The sequence below is a fragment of the Ornithorhynchus anatinus genome, chromosome 1 (genome assembly GCF_004115215.2).
Source record: "Ornithorhynchus anatinus isolate Pmale09 chromosome 1, mOrnAna1.pri.v4, whole genome shotgun sequence".
Taxonomy (NCBI): Eukaryota; Metazoa; Chordata; class Mammalia; order Monotremata; family Ornithorhynchidae; genus Ornithorhynchus; species Ornithorhynchus anatinus.
This window is the reverse complement of record NC_041728.1, coordinates 69,786,780-69,801,251: the sequence shown is the minus strand read 5'-3', so window position 1 is coordinate 69,801,251 and position 14,472 is coordinate 69,786,780. Positions and strand designations below refer to the sequence as shown.

At 41.2% G+C, this 14,472-nt stretch overlaps 1 protein-coding gene and 1 non-coding gene across 2 annotated transcripts in view; one reads left to right on the top strand and one right to left on the bottom strand.

Annotated features, from left to right (window-relative positions):
• Window positions 1-14,472, bottom strand: part of TTC27 (tetratricopeptide repeat domain 27) — a 190,676-nt gene that overhangs the window by 108,458 nt on the left and 67,746 nt on the right. The gene's annotated exons all lie outside the window — the stretch shown is intronic.
• LOC114816057 lies at window positions 7,732-7,869 on the top strand. Its single transcript, XR_003763834.1, has one exon. It is a non-coding gene; the product is annotated as a small nucleolar RNA SNORA7 (small nucleolar RNA).

The following is a 14,472-nucleotide window of genomic DNA, read 5'->3' as shown; positions in this document are numbered from 1 at the left end:
TTACACACAATCTCACACACCCTTACTTTCCTTCTGCAGCCCGCTTGGCAGTGGTGGTATCCTCTCCATTTAAAGATACAGAGTTGGATCGATTCCACGATACTTTAAGAATGGATTTCCCCTTCATATCAGAGGAATAACTTCCGATGGCCTCAATTCAAGTCATAAATCAGATTTCATTCGACTGAGAAAAGGTTAACTATGAGCTAATGATATATGGGATAGTCAGTAATTTTCAGGTAATGGAACAGCTTCAAAAATATAAAATAGTATCACCTAATGTGAAAAAACTTCTAAAAAACTGCCCTCTCCAAATAGAGTCTCCAATGAAAAACTAGCAAAGCACACACTGGAGAAAACTAGTGGGAAAAAACCTGAATTTGGTCTAAAAAGATGAATAAAATATTGCTGAAAATACCACATAATACGTTTAATTACTGTGTTATACAAATGAGGGTAAAGTATAACCTCTCAGATGAACTGAAGAATACGAGTTCTTTGGGTAGTTTTCCAACTGGACACATCCCAAATATCCAGCCTCACCCTATTTATGTTTGGTTTATCCTCTTCAGTTCATGAGGTACTTTTCCTTCCCTCCTCAGAACTAAATTTTAGGAGAGCTATGAATAGGACACTGGTCAAATGCTCTAGTAAACACTGTTGAATCAGAAACAGTAGACCTAAATAAAAACCATGCCAGACTTCAAATTAGTGCTTAATTTGGAGAGAAAGAGACACAGAGGGAAAGAGGGAAAGAGAGAGAGAGAGAGAGAAAGATAGATAGATAGAGAGAGAGAGAGAGAGAGAGAGAGAGAGAGAAAGAGAGGAAGAAAGAAAGAGAGAAAGAGAAAGAAAGAAAGAAAGAAAGAAAGAGAAAGAAAGAGAGAGAGAAAGAGAGAGAGAAAGAGAGGAAGGAAGGAAGGAAGGAAGGAAGGAAGGAAGGAAGGAAGGAAGGAAGGAAGGAAGGAAGGAAGGAAGGAAGGAAGGAAGGAAGGAAGGAAGGAAGGAAGGAAGGAAGGAAGGAAGGAAGGAAGGAAGGAAGGAAGGAAGGAAGGAAGGAAGGAAGGAAGGAAGGAAGATGAATCTAAATATCCAAACCTCTTCAATGGAGGTCACTTCACCGATGGCAGCGGGGGTGGCTTGAGGAGCCAAAGCTCATCTATTTCCAGGACTGAGTCTTCACAGCAGAGCCAGAGGAAGTGACCTTGGCCACAGAAGCAAGTTTTGGCAACTGGGAATATATCTCTGAGCTTGCTGACTATACAGTTGTGCACTCGAGAGTTTCTGACACCCAGTCCTAGAGGTTCAGTGTTCCAGGGATCAAGATGAAACCCTGGAACAAACTCGACCCTCCTCTAGCTACGGAAGGTCGCTGGCACCGACTATTGCATGTACTTCATCGATACGCCTTCCAGTTCCATGAACTAATTCACCATTTCACAGAACTGTTACTTCCAAACTGCAGAACAGAAAGGGAATGATGTGTCTGGGGCTGAGTTAAAACCAAGAAACAACAAAGGATTGAAATCTAGCTAATTAAGGTCAGGTTCCTTCAGTGGGAATGGTTGACGTAAAGGTAAAGAAAGACTAGGCTAAGTTCTGTGGGACTGAGGGTGGGGTGAATACCAAGTGCCCAAAGGGTAATAATAACATAAAAATAATGGTGTTTGTTAAGCACTTACTATGTGCCAGGCACTGTTCTAAGTGCTGGTGTGGATACAAGCAAATCGGGTTGGACACAGTCCTTGTCCCACGTGGGGCTCACAGTCTCAATCCCCATTTTACAGAAGAGATAGCTGAGTCACAGAGAAATGAAGTGACTTGCCCCAGGTCACACAGCAGACAAGTGGCAGTCAGGATTAGAACTCATGACCTTCTGGGTACAGATCCAAATGCACAGGTGATGCAGAAAGGAGACGGAGTAGGGCAAAAGATGGCTTAATTGGGGGAAGGTGTTGGGGGTGATGTGATTTTTAATAAAGATTTAAAGGTGGGGAGAGTGGGGGGGGGTGTTATATAGGGGGTGGAGAGAGTTCTCGGTCAGAGGAAGGATGTGGGAAGGAGAGTTGTGGCGAGATGGATGAGATTCAGGTAGAATGAGTTGGTCGGGTTTCAAGAAACAATATGAACATGCTGGGCTGTAGTTGGAAATCAGAGAGTTAAGATACTCAAGATGATTGAGTCCTTTAAAAGCAATGGTAAGGAGTTGCTCTTTGATGCAGAGGTAGATAGGCAACCATTGGAGGTACTTGAAGAGAGGGGAAACACAGACTAAATTTTTTTTTGGAAAGTAATCCAGTCAGCAGAGTGAAGTGTGGACTGTAATGGAGAGAGACAGAAGGCAGGGAAGTCAGCGAAGAGGCTGATTCAATAATCAAGGCAGGATAGGGTAAGTCCTTGGATCAACATGGTAACAGACTGGATCGATCGATTGTATTTACTGAGTGCTCACTGTGCACAGAGCACTGTTCTAAACATTTGGGGGGACAGAACAGAGTTGGGCCTTAGGCAAGTCACTTCACTTCTCTGTGCCTCAGTTCCCTCATCTGTAAGGGGGATAAGAGTATAAGCCCCAAGTGGGACAGGGACAGAGTCCACCCTGATTAACTTGTATCTATTTCAGTGCATAGAACAGTGCTTGACCCATAGTAAGTGCTTGAAAAATCTCATCACTTTACATAACAATATTGTTGTCAAATTTACTTGTAGTCGGTCAGCTCTCCTAAAATGTGTGTTTTTATCACGCTTTTTGGATAGGGCGATATCAAGGAATTAGGAAACTCAAATAATACTGCACTGTATCGTTCTGAATTCAATGTGATGTCCAGTGGTCCTGGGGAGTAGTAAGACTAAAAATTCGTTGTGGACAGGGCACATGTCCGCTAATTATGTTGTATTGTACTCTCCCAAGCACTTACTACAGTGCTCTGCACACAGTAAACATGCAATAAAGACCATTGATTGATTGATTGACATGCTTTTGGAAGAAACAGTATCGCACATAAGTTCCCCTTCCGTCACAATGGGAGTATTGAGCCTCTTGTAACACGAGGTACTTCAGGAACACAACTTCAGTGTTACAGGAGAACTGGCTGACTTTTTATACATTGTGTAAATTTATGGGACGAAAAAATGGCAAGGTTTTTATATAATGAATGCCAGAACAATTTCTTGGATGGGTATTGGGACCAACAAATATGGGTAGTCTCCTAGAGCTTATTAAAACTTGTGAAGCAGCACTTCGGGCTGAACAACTGTTCACCCTGTCTTACAGTTTGTGTCTATCTAATTTGGTTCAGGATTTAACACCGGCACGTGGAGATATAGGCTTGTGACCCACTTCTCATTCTGATTCAAAATGTAAATCCCAGAATTTCTGGAGCCTCTTGAGGGGAGAAAGAGAAATATATGTTAATTGACATATTTTTACATTTCTACTCATTTGCTTTACTTTGAAGGATGATGTAAGGGTAAAAAGGCTACAACTCATGGACATTCCAAATATTAGACATTAAAAAAAAAGTTTTCTGGCTTGGTGCACTAGGCAGAACATAAAATAATGCCTCACAGTCGCTGATGTACAGGGTGTGCTTAATTCCATGTTTGCTAATTTAGTTTCAAGATAATGTTCAATTACATAGTTCATTAAATTCATGGTTGAACATGTTATTCGGGTAGGAAGAAGGTTATTACTGGACTAGATTCATGCTAGAATATTTTATTGGAGACTTAAAGGGGGTAGAATAGTTGCCCTGTTTCAATGTATAACATCAGTCGGGTAGCTCTGTCAGAGAATTTCAACTAACATCCTTAATATTATATGTTCTACCATCAGGATGGTACGGGAATGAGCATCTTGGGACCGTGGGGATACACTTTGTAAGAATAATAAATACTTCTATAATGATAACCTTGGCTCTCAGCCACATCAGTGACATCAAAGGGATGACTATAACAAGGAATTTTTAAAATAATTCAAAAAAGGCACAGCCTTGGTTTCATAGTTCAAAACTGAAGCATTGCTTGGTTTAGAGCTGAAAAACTTTCTGGCTCTCTCATGAAAATTTTGTCCTTTGCTGACATGAGAACATCAACAAAAAAGGAAACAAATGACAATTAAATTGAAAACCATTTTCACTGCTTATCCATTTGCTACACTGCGACGGCTCCGCTATGCATTGTTTAATTTGCATTAATTTTGCAGTGCTAATAAACCTGAAAACTTCGCACCAATGGAAAGCTAGTGGTTTCCCAACACTGATTTTTCAAAAAGATATAAGCTATTCAAATTCCCTTCCTAATTAGGTCTTGTCTTTGTCTTAAAGACAACACACTGTATCATTAGGGTTCTCTCCTTGGCAAATCAGGGAGAAAGGCCTGTGGCAAATTGTAAAACTTCTATGGGAGACTCAGGTTAAGTTAGTCCTATTTAAACCTTGCAATGCGTAGTAGGGCAGCTTCTCCTTCTTACGTGGGAGAATTTCTGCAAGTTCATAGTGTGCCTATCCTCAGCCCTCGACAAAACCAATTCTTTCAGGAAAGTAACATTTTTAAAGAGGCAGTGAAGAGGCAGTGAAGGGTAGATGTTCTCCAGCTATGGCTGAGAATGCATGCTTAGAGGAAAAATCCATGGGACTCTCATATAAACCAAAGGAATATACAGGGGAATTACACACGTAAAAGACACTTAGGAAGAAAACAGCTCAGTCAAAAAGTGTGGATTCTTCTTCTAAATACATGCATCTTAATGTACTGAAATTGCTTGAAATTTAAGCCCCCATTTTGATTTTCTTTGTCCAAAATTACCTCTAAGGCTGTTGACATGGTTCGTTATACCTGGTACTCTGGACGGTCAACTCATCTAATGTTTTACCAGGACTAATTCGTAATGATGGTCATTATTAATAAATTAGTAATGCCTACTATTCACAGAACACAGTCCTAACTAAGCACTTGGGAGAGCATGATAAAATAAAGAGAAGACCTGCCCCTGCCCCAAAGGAGCTGGCAACCTAAAAATATAGGTAGCAGAGGGGAATCAATCAATCCATCAATGGCATTGTGCAGAGCACTGTTCTAAGCACTTGGGAGAGTACAATTCACTGGAGTTGGTAGACCTGCTTCCTGCTCACAAGCAGGAAGGGAAGATAGACATTGACATAGCAACATGAATTACCTATGCATACATAATTGGTATGGGGATGGGGTGGATATCAGCGGTTTAATGGGTACAGATCCAAATGCAAAGGTGACCAGTAGAAGAAGTAGAGAGGATGGGGGATTAGTTGGGGAAGGACTCTGCTAGTTGATAGGATTTTAATAAGGCTTTGAAGGTGGGGAGGGTAGTGGTCTATTGGATATGAAGGAGGATGGAGTTCCAGGGCAGGAGGAGGAAATGGACAAGAGTTTGTTGGCAAAATAGGTGAGATGGAAGTACAAGGAGTGAAGTTTGCAGACTGGGGGGATTTGCGAACCTCAGTGGGATCAGAAAAGTCAAAGGCTGCATGCAGCCCTTTAAGGTGGGTAACTAGATCCGGATGCAGAATCAGTCACAGTGAGCCCTCTTCAGAGAATTAAATTCCCACTGCCCAGCTTGTGTTCCAAGAGGCCCAGGAGCCTAGAGGAGGTTGAGCAAAGCTAGGGGAGGTAACAGCGTTTTGTTAGGGATTTCACAACCAAGGTCTTTCTGTTGAACTCTCCCAAGTACTTAGCTCCCTATAGACACTCAATAAATTCCATGGATGGATTGGTTGGAAAGAGGTCCAACTGGCACTTTGAGATGGTAAAATACATGGCTGTGGTGTGATTTTTTTTCGCTCAGTTTTTGAAAAAGAATTTAGTTCTTGAATTTCAGAAATTAGTTATTAGACTGGAACAAGGATTCTTAGTATATTCTTTACCTGCCTACCCCCAACTTTGACAGTAAAAAGATTTAGTATTTGAAGAGTGAATGCCAACAGTAAAAATGTTAGCTTCTGTCAAGTTAGTATTAAGTTAAATTTGGATTTGGGGGTCCATATGACAATTTTCTTCGCTCATCTCATCAATCAAATGACTAATTTTATGCTCATTTTTGATGCATTTCTAAGATATCTCAAAGGGTCTTCCTTTTTCCAGGGAAGATACATTTCAGCAGATAGCACATGAATGAATGACAACCAACTAACGAAACAGCAGATTTAAGAATCCACATTTAAGACTGAGATGCTTGCATTTGCTTCCCCCATCCCCACTCTCTCTCCCTCTCTTTTTTTCTCTCACATCACAGAGGCAGTTTAATAGTGGACCACTGAGTCAGAAACCTAAAACAAATTAGTATGCATGAATGAAGTGAATCCTTTAAATGGTAGTCATTACTAGCACAGGATGTATCTGTTTTCTGCCTAGAGATCATTTTTGTTCAGTCAGCCAAAGCAGCATGGCTTAGTGGAAAAGAGCACGGGCTTGGGAGTCAGAGGTCATGGGTTCTACTCCCGACTCTGCCACCTTTCAGTGGTGGGACCTTGGGCAAGTCACTTCACTTCTCTGAGCCTCAGTTCCCTCATCTGTAAAATGGGGCCTCATATGTCTATCGGCCCAAATGGGACAACCTAACTACCTTGTATCTAACCCAGTGCTTAGAACAGTGCTTGGCACATAGTAAGCACTTAACAAATATCAACATTATTATTTACTGAGTGCTTACTGTGTGGAGAGCACTGTACCAAGCTCTTGGGAGAGTACAATACAGTAATAGACACATTCCCAGCCCACAACGAGTTTAGAGTTTAAAGTGGGGGGAGATAGACATTTATATATATTTATATATGAAATTACAGATATGTACATAAGTGCTGTGGGGCTGAGAGGAGGAGGAACAAAGGAAGCAAGTCAAGGTGATGCAGAAGGGAGTGGGAAAAGAGGAAAGGCGGGAAGGGTCTAGTCATGGAAGGCCTCCTGGAGGAGATGTGACCTCAATAAGGTTCTGAAGAGGGGGAGAGTGTAACGGTCCGTCAGATTTGAGGAAGGAGCGCATTCCAGGCCAGAGGCAGGACGTGGGCGAGGGGTCGGCGGTGAGATAGGCGAGACCGAGGCACAGCGAGGTTAGCAGTACAGGAATGAAGTGTGCAGACTGGACTGTAGTGGAAGAGCAGCAAGGTGAGATGAGGACTGTTTTGGGAAAAGTGGGAAGACCAGAGGAAAGTTAAAGGTGAATGTTTTCCCCTCCTCCCTCACCCAGGCACTTAGAGAGGAATTCCCACTTTATCTATATAAATGAATCCCTCAGAAAGCATGAGATGGAAATATTAAGATAACAGTAGGCCAACCCCCTCTCAGGATCACACATCCTAATATTAGAATCCATCTGCTAAACCTTTTCCAATGTTGTCTCTACCCACAGCATTCACAGTTTAATGCTGATGTGGTAACTAAGAAAACAGCTCAAAGAGTTGAGCATCACATTGTGGTTAAAATGCTAATGATGGCTAATTAGCCAACCAGAAACCCTGTTGCATACCCAGTAATAATAATAATAATGTTGGTATTTGTTAAGTGCTTACTATGTGCCGAGCACTGTTCTAAGCGCTGGGGTAGACATAGGGGAATCAGGTTGTCCCACGTGGGGCTCACAGTCTTAATCTCCATTTTACAGATGAGGGAACTGAGGCACCGAGAAGTTAAGTGACTTGCCCACAGTCACACAGCCGACAAGTGACGCAAGGTTATTATTTGACGGTGTACATTTATCTACCCCTTTTAGGATTGCACCTAGAGAGTTTCCAGTACTCTACCAGTCTCAGCTATGGGAGGGAGAGTCAAGCAGAGGTATAACCTTTCTATTCCTAGCTTGGGCAGTGGCTAGCCAGTGGAAGACAATCTGGTACAAGTCAAAACTCCCCTGTGCTGGTCAGCAGTGGCATGGGAGAGAGTCGAGGGTGGAGACTCAAGCTTACTGAGCAGAAGAAGGCAATGGTAATCGACTTCCTTATTTTTGCAAAGAAAACTCTAGGGATACACTATCAGAATGATTGCATTTGGAGGTGGGACATTCTGGGAGAGATGTGTCCATGGAGTCGCTATGGGTTGGAAACGATTCGATAGCGTAAGACAAGTAGGCCAAGAGATACAAGAAAGCAATGAACCCTCCAGAATGAACAGGGTCCTAAAATGGCAACTGTAATTTCCTACCCTGTGAAAATAGTGGAGTTTCATTGGCTGGGGAAACAGACGAAGACCGGGAGCAAATAAAAGTACATGAAATGTTCTTGGAAAAGCTTCACATTGTGGAAATATTTTACACTTTGGCCTCTAAGTTAAAATTTCATTCATGAATTCCCTTGTGTCTTTATTCTCCCTTATAATCTGTGGCTGTGTGGTAGCTATCGTCATGGCCTATTGTCTCCATCTGTTTCCGTTACTTATAACTTTAAAGGTTCTGGTTGTTCTTTCACTACTTTTGTTTCACGCCAAGTTGTCACCAGCCATCTCAGACCATAATGTATGATCAGGATGACACATCCTGAACAAAATGTTTGTGTATGGCCACAATCTGGTCATGTGACTGTCCCCCACAGGGTGCTGGGCTGTGGTTTGTGGTTCCTACTGGTAATCATGGCCCCGGGGGGTCCCTGCGGGGCGTTAAACGCTGCTTATAGAGCCATGACTACAGAGTCACTTTTTCCTTTAATGAATCAGTCTCTCCGGTTTACTTCTTATTCCCATTTTTCTCTTCATCCCCTCACAAACCTATTGACAATTTGGCATTTTTATTCTTCACTTAAGTTTTCGCCCATTACTCAGGCGAATTTTTCCACTAGTCTTTTTTTAATCGAGGAACTTAAACTCAACCTCGGCAAGCTCTTTATGGGCTGGGACTGTGTCTCCTAATTCTGTTGTGTTGCACTCTCCCAAATGTTTAGTACAGTGCTCTGCACATAGAAAGCACTCAATAAATAACATTGATTGACTGAACTTCCAAAACGGTCATTTCTCCAACTGTTCTCCCAGTAATCAGTAATATCCAATATCTTTTTTCTTTTCACAACAGGGAGTGTGTTGCCTCTGACAAAGTGAACCTTCACTGGTTACTAGCTTCATAAAGCAAATTTCTAGCAGCTGGGCCCGTACCTCTTGCAAGAAAACATGATTTCACATCTCTGTTTTCTTAAATACGAGTCAAGAAAAGGAAAAAAAGACTATCAAAAACACACACAAGCATACTACAATTTTGATTTTTTGGTATAGTCAAAAAAGTCACTGTACCCTAATGTATGCATTAAAAGAAGAAACATCATTGTTTATAGGATATAGCTTTTTAGATAATGTGCCAAGGTGAACCTGGACGCTATCCGTGACTTCCAACATCAGAGATTTCTCAGGCCGGGGGGCAGAAATAGGTGTCCCTCACCTCCATGCTGATCAAATAATGAATGGAGGAAGGACGGAAGGTAGAGAGTAAATAAACAGAGACTGGAAGCTGGAATGGCCTAGGAGCACAGATAATAAATACCTGTGGCCTCTGACCTTCTGGGCAGCGGATTGAGACTTGCAGCAGCTGGGTGTGGGTCACCTCTGCCCAGAGCATGCAAAGCGTCCTCTGCCTGCACCAAGGGAGGAGCCCTGGGATGGGTGAGTGTCCCGCTGAACGCTCATGGGGCTGGAAGTAGGGTGCTTTACCATGGGCATGTAACGCATAAATGGTTTCCTCCCAAGTGGGAAATATTCATGGGTGGGAGCTAGCTGCCTCACCACATGGGAACAAGGCATAAGTGAATTCCTCCTGAATGGGAAACGTTCATGGGCAGGACTTAAGTGTTCCACCATGGCCAAGTAACACATAAGTATATTCCTCCCAATAGGAAAGCTCTAATATCATTAAACAATCATACTCTTCCCAAAAGGGGCCTCCCAAAAAGGAAGTTCAATTCCCCGCATCCAAAATAATCAAATAACTCAATTCGCCTCGGGAATAAATTTTGTATAAAACTCAGACTTTTCTGTCCCCAGTCTCTTTCTCTTGCCTCGCCGAATCCCGAACTAAGTCATCCCCAGGTGACGGGTGACAGATGCTTCCCCACTTCCTTCCCCTTTTTCTAAAATCCACAAAAAGATCCAACAGACTGAGGGAATACTGACGTATCAATGCACACAAAGCAAAACTTTTGCCAATTAAAATGAAAACACCTGCGATCATAAACTATGTTGTTCTCATTTTCAACAATGAAAGGAAGTTAAAAGGCCCACTCTATGTCACTAGACTTGGCTCCTGTGTAGGGAAATAACATGGATAGATAAGCCAGCCGATTTTAAATGCTCTAGCCAAATCAACTCAAAAGGGTCTCTGAAATAATATGGGATATTTTCACATTAATGCTGTTTCCTGAAATGGATTAGTTGCAAGAGCTTTCCTTAAGCACATCATATTGATGACTTATGAAAGCGGAAATACACCCGGAGGGCTAACAGTTATGCTGCCTTCTTGCAATCCCTATACAATTCCAAAACATTACTTTTTTAAGATGGATTTCCCTCTCCTCCAAACATAAATGAAATCTCATAGTTAGTGCTTTAGCACTGGATTCCTTGCTGGAACGATTAAGCTGTACTCCCATTTCTGCCATAAAATAGTTACAGCTACCTATTTCAAAATGTGATTGCTCTTCTTCATTGCAGCCTCTCTGCAAAATGGTTGCAGTATCTCCTCCTTCACTGCTAAAGATGGAACACACTGCTAATTGAGAACAAGAAATAATTCCTCTATAATTCCCCTCGAGACTGCAAGCTCCTTGTGGGCAGGGGTGACATCCATCAATTATTATTATTATTATGGTATTTATTAGGCACTTTCTAAATGCCAAGCACTGGGGTAGATACAAAATATTCAGGTTAGACAAAATCCCTTTCCCACATAGGGCTCACAGTCTGAGGAGGAGGATGTAGGATTTAATCCCCATTTTACAGATGAAGAAAGTGAAACACAGAGTAGTTAAGTGACTTGCCCAAGGTCACACAGGAGGCAAGGTGTAGAACTAGGATGAGAACTGAGGGGCCTCTGAATCCCAAGTCAGTGGCCTTTCCACTAGGCCATACTGCTTCCCAAATCAATTCTACTGTATTATACTCTCCCAAGCACATTAGCACAGTTTCCCTACACAGTAAGTCCTCAATAAATACTACTGATTGATAATGCAATATTTTCCTTAAAATTACTCAGTATTATGCTTCGGAACTTTTGAAGTCTCAAACACCTCCCTTTTGACTACTTTAAATGCATAGAGAATTTTAAAAAATGTAGAGATCTATTGTTATTATTTCTAACAGATGAACGTGAAGTACCCTAGCACTTAGAAAAATTCTTGACACTTAGTGCTTATCAAATACCAAAATGATAGTGACGATAATGAGTGATTGATGAGAGTACTTTTGGGCAATATTTGAGGTTTCTAAAGGTTATCATCCTTAGGTAAAGCTCAAGTGGGCCTCTGTTTTACAAAATCCCACTTTTGATTTTATTTTTTCATTAATGATGACCATGACACTTCAAAGAAAAAGCCCAAGTAACAAAACATATTAGAAAATGTGTAGTATTGGCATCATTGGAACTAAGCACAATCTGACAGTCTTTAAAATATGAAAATGGAAACAAGTCAATGCTAACTCACAGATTTAATAAAGATGGAAAATGGACTGGAAATTACCATTTTTTCCTCCAAAATGAAATTGCTTAAAGTAAAGAAATACTAAATATTCAACATAATGGCACTGTTGATAGCAGTAATACGATTTTCTGCAAACTGGTCTTTTGGGCATCAAAGTTATACCAAGGGGAGCTTGCAAATAAATTCATTTCACTGGTTATCTATTCAGTGACCTTTTCCCAAGTTAAAAATCTCAGTTTTGGTAGAAAATCCCTGATGCCCACCACAGAATACAAAATAAGGGTACTAAAAACTTCAGTGCTGATGATACTTATTTCAGTTTTCATTCCATCATTGCAACTGCTGAATTTTAGTTACAACACTTAGAGAAGCAGCGTGACCTAGGGGAAAGAGCATGGCCTGGGAGTCAGAAGAATTGGGTTCTAATCCTGGCTCAGCAACTTTTCTACTGTGTGATCTTGGGCAAGTCAATTACTTCTCTGTGTCTCAGTTACCTCATCTGTAAAATGTGAATTGAGACTATGAGCCCTATATGGGAAAGGGACTGTGTCCAATTATCTTGTACCTACCCCAGTGCTTAGTACATGCCTGGCACAAAATAAGTACTTAACAAATACCATATCAGAGCTCATCTGAAAAGGATGCACAGAGATCAGATTGAAGGAAAGGCTGGCTAAGAAGCTGGGAGTGGGGGATCGATATTTAGGGAGTTTGTTGCTGGCTGTTCCTTCTGAGCTGCCTGTAACCAATCAGTGGTATATATTGAGTGCTTACTATGTGCAGACCACTGTGCTAAGTGCCTGGGAGAGCATAATGCAACAGAATTAGTGGAAACGTTCTCTCCACATACCGAGCTTACAGTCTACCTGTGTTATCCAACTGCCGATTCTGGGGTTTCTGAGCACGCTTGGTGGGAGAGAACAACATGCAGCAAATGCTGATCAAATAGAGGGTGTCTATTTGACACCCTCTTCTTACTTTCACCTCTTAGAGATGCCATCAAATCCCCATTCCTAATTTTCTCCCTTATCTTCAGTATAGCATATCTAAGATAAAAGGGGACAATGAAGCAACAGAGACCCCAATCAATTTTCTCCACAAGGCTTTGCATCTATTTCCGAAGATGTGCCGCTCCCACTCAATTCCACGGAGAGCATTACGCTGACAGCTGGAAGGTGAAAGGAATCTCATTTTATGGACTCACCTTTAACTGTATAATACAATTATAATGCTGGTTTATTTCAATTTTTCAGTCATCAATGTGAAATCTAGTGCTTGTAATCTCAGCCAGCTAACTATGCCAAATCCTGCCTATGTTAACAGCGGTTCACTTCAGGAATTACTCTTTCCATTCTTTGCTGAGAAGAAATGTGGTTTTGTGGAAAGAGCTCAGGACAATGAGTCAGGAAGCCTGGCTTCTAAATTCTGTTTCTAATCCCAGCTCCACAACTTGCCTACTGTGTTCAGCAAGTCACGGAAATTCTCTGTGCCTCAGTTTCCTCGACTAGAAAATGAAGATTAAATCTCTATTTTCCTTTGCTGTTAGACTGAGTTCCACATGGAAAAGGGATTATGTCCACTGGGATTATGTGACATCTACCACAGTGCTTGGTACTTTTTAAGCACTTCACAAAGACCACATTTATCATTATTTAATATGTCACTGGGAGGGACATTTTCACACATGTTTCTTTTAAACCATACTGACACCACAATCAACAAAATGTTCGATTAATAATAGGCTTAGGTTTAATTAAATCTGAGGCCTTCTGGGAAACTGTTCTCATAATTCAAGAAAAAAATGGATGCTCAGCAAAGTTTCTGAGGCTGAGATTCATAATATGAGTGGGGCAAAATATTTCAAAGGAATTATTCAAGAAATGAAGAAAGGCAAATCATGTATACCAGTTAATTATTTTAATCCTATATTATACCATAAGAAAGGTACTCTTTTCTTTAACTGCTCATCTTTAACTCCAGAGACTACCATGACCATTATTACTATTACTATTTTTTTGTTGTTTTTTTAAATGGTATAAGTTAAGCGCTTATTATGTGCCAGGCACTGTACTAAGTGCTGGGGTAGATACAAGATAATCAGGTTGGACCTAGACCATGTCCCCCGTAGGGCTCCCAGTCTTTAATCTCCATTTTACAGACTGATAACTGAGGCTCAGAAGTTAACTGACTTACCCAAGGTTACACAGCAGACAAGTAGTGGAGCTGGGATTAGAACCCAGGTCCTCTGACTCTGAAACCCAAGCTCTTTCCACTAGGCCAAGCAGCTCCACTCTGTTAGTTTATCGCTGGGGTGGAAACCGAACTACCCACCATAGGACCCACTGAACAAAAGAAGAAAATACGTGTTTAGCTGTTGACTGTTACATGGAATTGTTACCTTGGCAACTGGTGTCAAAAAGGGAGTTTAAGGCTTTGCAAGTGAATATACCAAGTACTGGCATGCTGCCAAATGGCTTTGGTAATGAAATGGTTGATAGCAGAGAATCAAAATGATCAGAGCTCAGGGACTTTAGCTTAAAACTGATCATCAGGCAGGCATAACACTTACAAATGAAATATGGTAAAATGCCAAAATAATATCAAAAAAGCAAATACAGTTATTGCTTCCAGGGATCGGTCTAGTACTCCTTATGGTGGTTTGAAGAGCTTTTAAAATCTGCTCACTGGAATTCCCTGCTTTCTCAGGAAATTAAATCATATAATGGATTACTGGAAGAAAGAGCATAGCACAATTATAATGTATAAATGCGCTTTTCATCTCGGAGAAAAAACTCCTCCCATTAAAAATGCCATTTAGGTAAGGTGCTAGAAT